Raw genomic sequence first — 6,772 nt, 5'->3', positions numbered from 1 at the left:
GTGGTGCATAATCTTTCTAAAAAGCCATTTGAAATCAAAAGGCCCTTCCTCTCTCCCCACAAGTGTCAACTCATTGACCTGGCCACTCCACTAACAATTCACCCAAAGGGGATAATTGGATAGCTGGACAAGGGACGTAGCAAAAGCTGTTAAATCAAAGTATCTTTATAATGTAAATCAGTGGATTAAGTGTACATTATTACACTTATGTATCTGCTTTTGAATATGCTATCTAGGTTGGTCATAACTTTCCTTCCAAGGAGTAAGCGTCTTTTAATTTCATGGCTGCAGTCACCATCTGCAGTGATTTTGGAGCCCAAAAAAATAAATTCTGACACTGTTTCCACTGTTTCCCCACCTATTTCCCATGAAGTGATGGGATCGGATGCCATGATCTTCGTTTTCTGAATGTTGAGCTTTAAGCCAACTTTTTCACTCTCCACTTTCACTTTCATCAAGAGGCTTTTTAGTTCCTCTTCACTTTCTGCCATAGGGGTGTTGTCATCTGCATATCTGAGGTTATTGATATTTCTCCCGGAAATCTTGATTCCAGCTTGTGTTTCTTCCAGTCCAGCGTTTCTCATGATGTACTCTGCATATAAGTTAAATAAGCAGGGTGACAATATACAACCTTGACGAACTCCTTTTCCTATTTGGAACCAGTCTGTTGTTTCATGTCCAGTTCTAACTGTTACTTCCTGATCTGTATACAGATTTCTCAAGAAGCAGGTCAGGAGGTCTGGTATTCCCATCTCTTTCAGAATTTTCCACAGTTTATTGTGATCCACACAGTCAAAGGCTGTGGCATAGTCAATAAAGCAGAAATAGATGTTTTTCTGGAACTCTCTTGCTTTTTCCATGATCCAGCGGATGTTGGCAATTTGATCTCTGGTTCCTCTGCCTTTTCTAAAACCAGCTTGAACATCAGGAAGTTCACGGTTCACGTATTGCTGAAGCCTGGCTTGGAGAATTTTGAGCATTACTTTACTAGCATGTGAGATGAGTGCAACTGTGTGTTAGTTTGAGCATTCTTTGGCATTGCCTTTCTTTGGGATTGGAATGAAAACTGACCTTTTCCAGTCCTGTGGCCACTGCTGAGTTTTCCAAATTTGCTGGCATAAGTTTAGTTATCTAAAAATGTCACTTTTTCAGGACTTCCCTTATGGTCAGTGGTTAAGAATCACCTGCCAACGCAGGGGACATGGGTTCAATCCCTGGTCTGGGAAGATTCTATATGCCCAGGGCCTGTGCTCTGCAACGAAAGAAGCCAGTGCAATGAGCAGCCCGTACACCACAACTAGAGAGAAGCCCCTGCTCTCCACACCTAGAGAAAGCCTGGGAATAGCAACAGAGACCCAAGGCAGTCAAAAAAAAATAAATATATTAAAAAATTAAAATATTATTTTTTCTACTACGATCACATTGTAGAATGTAGACATGACCAAAAAACAAAGCTTGGTGATGAAGGGAGGAGAAAGGTAGAGTATTACAGGAGTGGAATTTTAGGATAGGAGAGTTTTCACAGGCAGAGGAGGGCCCAGGAGACTGCAGAGGTTGAAGATGAGTGTGAAGAGAGCTGTAATTGAACAAGGGGGTCTGAGGAAGGCAGGTGGGACCTTAGGACGGGGTGCCTCTTTCTCCAAGACTGAAGTGAAGTGAAGTGAAAGTCACTCAGTTGTGTCCGACTCTGCGAACCCGTGGGCTATACAGTCCATGGAATTCTCCAGGCCAGAGTACTGGTACGGGTAGCCTTTCCTTTATCCAGGGGATCTTCCCAACCCAGGGATCGAACCCAGGTCTCCCGTATTGCAGGCGGATTCTTTACCAGCTGAGTCACAAGGGCAGCCCAAGAATGCTGAAGTGGGTTTCTTTGGGAGGCAGGGGCCAGCTCACCTGAGGAGGGGTGGGGAAAATGTGAAGCTTGAGGATGACAGAGAAGGTCTGGAAGCCAAAGTGCGTCATGCGACCAAGCAACCATGAGATAGCAGTATTTCCCAAGCATCCTGGGAGATAAGGGTCACTTGGAACGTGCTAGAATCCAAGTCTCTGTGCCTCCAACCCAAACCAGGAAAGAGACTTGAAAACCTTTTCGTTTAACAAGTGACCCCAGGTGGCTCTTCCCTGAAGGGAAGTTGGAGGAACATCGAAGTAAAAGATGACTAAGCTCTGGCTGCTTAAAATATGCTGTGATGACTGGCAGCATCAGCCTCAACTGGGAGCTGGTTAGTACAGCACACCTCACTCCAGACCTAAGAAATTAGCATCTGCATTTTAAATTTGATCCCCAAGTGAATCATTGGCATGTCAGAATTTGAGAAGCATTGTGTTAAGTAACCACTGTTACCATCTGTTCAGTTCAGTTCAGTGGCTCAGTCGTGCCCGACTCTGCAACCCCATGGACTGCAGCACATCAGGCTTCCCTGTCCATCACCAACTCCCAGAGCTTACTCAAACTCATGTCCATTGAGTCAGTGATGCCATCCAACCATCTCATCCTCTGTCGTCCCCTCCTGCCTTCAATATTTCCCAGCATCGGGGTCTTTTCCAATGAGTCAGTTCTTCACATCAACTTTGTTCAAGGTGCTTGTTCGCTCAGACACCATCCTTTGGGGATCCATGTGAGTTTGATGGAACTCATGCTTTCTGGGGGTGGGTATGTGCACAAATGTGGCCAACTGGAGTGTACCATCCTGTAGCCACAGTGACTGGTTCAGAGGTGGGAATGTTGACCAAAAAAAGCCAATTCTGGCTCCATGTTGGGACCGTTTCTTTGACTTGCTTTTCATTGCTTTTGTTATTATAATCATACAGAATGGCCGGCCTTAGAGAATCCTGCCCCTCTATCGGACTGTTAAAATGCCTTTGTTCAGAACCCTGTCCACCTGTAGATAGCAGGAAGGAAGAGATTATTAACACATCCCTTGCCTGAGGCTTGCCATTCTAGGAGATGTTTGCAAGATTAATGGCCTTTTTACTTTGCTTCAGGGCTTCCCAGGTGGTGCTAGTGGTAAAAAACCTGCTTCCCATTGCAGGGCATGTGAGAGACTCAGGTTCTATCCCTGGGCCAGGAAGATCCCCTGGAGAAGGAAATGGCAACCCGCTCCAGTATTCTTGCTTGGGAAATCTCATGGACAGAGGAGCCTGGTGGGCTACAGTCCATGGTGTCACAAAGAGTCAGTTTACCTTGCTCTCTCACCTCCCCCCATCCATCTCTCTATAAAAAGAATCTGGCATCCAGACCCTGATAAGATGGTTATTTTGAGGTGCTAACTTGACATCTTCTTGGTCAGCCAGCTCCCTGAATAAAGATGCATTCTCTGCCTCAAACCCTCGTCTCTCAGTTTCATTGGCCTCTCATGTGGCGAGCAGAATGAGCTTGGACTCGGTAATAGGCATGTGGCCCAAGTGGGACCAGAGTCCTTTGGTGAGTTTGGCATATGTATAGCTGGGGAAGGAGGATCTCATTTTCTTTGACATGAATGAGCTGTCAAAGCAATATAGGCTTGGGGTGGTGAGGGTGAGTGTCAGAGGCCATCTTCCCACTGTGTGGAGAGAGGTGGTCTTGACAAGCAGCAAGTTGCTCAGGGAAGTGGGGATGGATGAAGTGGAGAGGGGTGGATGAAGTCCCAAGACTGTTCATGCCCAAAGCTAGATGCATCTGCACGTTTCATTTAAATGAGTCAAGATAGTCCCCCACCCTCTTCTTTGTGGAAGCCTACATAGCTCTTTGAGCTGGGGTATCTGTCACAAGTGAGAGAGCACAGATTCAAGAAGAAAATGAGGCAGGACTTCCCTGGTGATCCTGTGGCTAAGACTCCATGCTCCCAACACAGGGGGCCCAGGTTCAATTCCTGGTCAGGGAACTAGATCCCATATGCAGCAACTAAAGATCCTGCATGTCTCAACCAAGATCCAGCGCAGCTAAATAAATACATTGAGATAAATACTTTTAAAAAAAAAAAGAGGAATAAAACAGGGCATCAGGGGCTGAAGTCTCCTGGGGGATGTGAACAAGAGCTCTGGATGATGGGTGATGGTGTATATCAGGTGCAAGAGCGTCACAGGAAGAAGGCTAGAAGGAGGGTTAGGGAAGTGGCAGAGAGGGTTCAGGGAAAGGTGAGCCCACCTTGAGAAGTGCCTGCAGGCGACGCCTCCATTTAAGCCTGAGAGCAAAGTGAGGTCAGCCGGACCAGGGACCTAGTCGTGGACTGGGCCTGGCCCTCAGCTGATCTGAGCACAGATTGACTCCTGATCCCGACTGTGTGCTGGGCCCTTCTGGGGCCATAGGTTAACTCAATCCTAAGTCCTGATCTTGTTCTTTCTTCTTTTTCTTGGACTCAGTGCAAAAACTCTGGGGCAAGCTGACTCAGGGCAACCAGTCTCCCCTTAGTCTCTGAACTACACCCATCACTCAAGAGGGACTAGATTATTCCAAGATCTCAAACTCTGACCCAGAAATCCAAATCCAATTTTCCACCTGGAGAACCAGCTAGTGATCTCCCCAGTCATCCTCTTTCCTGACATCTCTGCCATGGGGAGAAAGAGTGATGAGGACACCCCCCTGGCTCTGGTTGTGCTCTGGAAGTCTGTGCATTTCCAAAAACTGTTCATCAGGGTTATGAAGGGTGGGTCCCCCAGTTTGCTTGCTCAGTCACTCAGTCATATCTGACTCTTTTCAAGCCCATGGACTGCAGCCTAATGGGCTTCTCTGTCCATGGGAATCTCCAGGCAAGAGTACTGGAGTGGGTTGCCATTTCCTTCTCCAGGCCCCTGCCCCCCACCCCAAGACCTGCATCTAAATGGAGGTGCCCCAGTGGTCCAGTATAGTGATTTCTCAGGAGCCCAGTCTGATTTCAGAGCTTGAAAGATAATTAGCAGCTAAGTGGATGACGATAAATAGATGGATATATGAGCAGATGGATAACTGGATGAACGAATTGGTGATGGGTGGATAGGTGAGTGGCATTATTGAAGGAGGCAGAAGTTTGTTCCAAGATTGGTGAGGACCTGGGTATGTACTGGTCATTGGAGGCTGACAGGACCATGGATAACCAACTTCATGGTCTTGCCAAAGCTCCCTTCGCTATTCTTCTCTTTCTCATGTTCTTACTTGGATCAGTGTTATGTTGCTGGGTTGAGGCATCATCCTCAGCTCGACTGAGTTCCCTCTCACATGAAGTGATAACCTGGAGGATCTATGGAGGAAGATTGTCCCATGGTGGGTTAATGGCTGCTTTCTGCTTGCTGTCTGTGCTTTCCTGAAATGATCCAATTTTCCACAGTGTATGAACCAGTGAAGTTGCTCAGTTGTGTCAGACTCTTTGAGATCCCACGGACTGTAGCCTACCAGGCTCTTCCATCCATGGAATTTTCCAGGCAAGAGTACTGGAGTGGGTTGCAATTTCCTTCTCCAGGGGATCTTCCTGATCCGGGGATCGAACCCAGGTCTCCTACATTGCAGGCAGATGCTTTACCATCTGAGCTACCAGGGAAGCCCTCCACAGTGTATAGCAGGTTTTTATTGCTTGTGCTGAACCAGTATACACTCTTCCTTCTTGTGATAACAGCACCCTAGTGGTTCTTGAGCAACCCCACTCCTTACTCCACTCTCTTTCAATACAGTTTTTGAAGGGAGGCTGCTCCTCTAATATAGAAGTAACACAATCCGGGCCTGGACAATCATAGTGTTTCATCTCTTTGGTTACAGCGATTGGTTTGAGAAAAGACCCAAGACTCAAGTATGTCCAATGCAAGACCATTAACTAATTTGGGTTTTTTTTTTTTTTTTTTTAGAGTTGTAAGAAAGAAGCTTTCTTCCTTTTGCGGGTGTGAGAGATGGAGCATATATTTGGGGCTCCCACTCTGTAGGGGGAGTATGTCTGAGAATGAAGGAAAGGACAAAGAGGCAGGAAGTGAGGATTCTGATCTTATCACTTGAGTTTCTGGATCCACCTGTACCTGAAGCCAGAAACACATTTCCAGTTAGGTGAGCCAAAATTTTCTCAACCCAATGTGAGTTAGGTTTTTAGAACTTGCACCAAATTCCTTACACAATCTTTATTACTTTTGTACGAATACAAATCTGTATTTTTGCTAATGTTATTTTAGAGGAACAAAAGACAACTGTCAGATTCCTGAGTATGTGCAGTTGGTCAACAAGCAGAGCTGTTAAATAGAATTTGTCAAACAAACAACTACAGATCTGGCCAGAGATGTGAGTGGATTTGGCTGGGAAGATTGTTCCGGGAGTTTTCCTGGAGGAAGGGAAGGCCCAGTAACAACTGGCCTCCATTCCACCTCCTTCTCCGGCTCCTTCCAGCTCCAGCTGGGTGTGCGATGAATGAGGCTCCTTCAGCCCTCAGCCTGCAATTAGAGCACCCAGGAATCCTGCTGATAACGCCCTTTTTCCACGCTGGGTTGGTCCTGTCCCTGGAAAGAAGGAGCTAGAACAATTTCCTTGTTTCCTGGGAGGTAGGAGGTAGGCCAGAGCGTGGGCCAGAGCTGGGCCTGGCGGGGGTGCCATTTCAGCACACCCACCCTGGAGGAAGGCTTCCCAGGTGGCACTAGTGGTAAAGAACATGCCTGCCAATGCAGGAGACATAAGAAACCCTGGTTTGATCCCTGGGTATGGAAAATCCCCTGGAGAAGGGCATGGCAACCCACTCCAGTATTCTTGCCTGGAGAATCCCATAGGCAGAGAAACCCCCTGGGTGGGCTACTGTCCATACGGTCGCAAAGAGTTGTACATGACTGAAGTAACTTAGCACACACG

This window comes from Bison bison, unplaced genomic scaffold (assembly GCF_000754665.1).
Source record: "Bison bison bison isolate TAMUID 2011002044 unplaced genomic scaffold, Bison_UMD1.0 scf7180017864072, whole genome shotgun sequence".
In the NCBI taxonomy this organism is placed as follows: domain Eukaryota; kingdom Metazoa; phylum Chordata; class Mammalia; order Artiodactyla; family Bovidae; genus Bison; species Bison bison.
The sequence above is the reverse complement of the archived record's forward strand: the minus strand, read 5'-3'. Positions refer to the sequence as shown.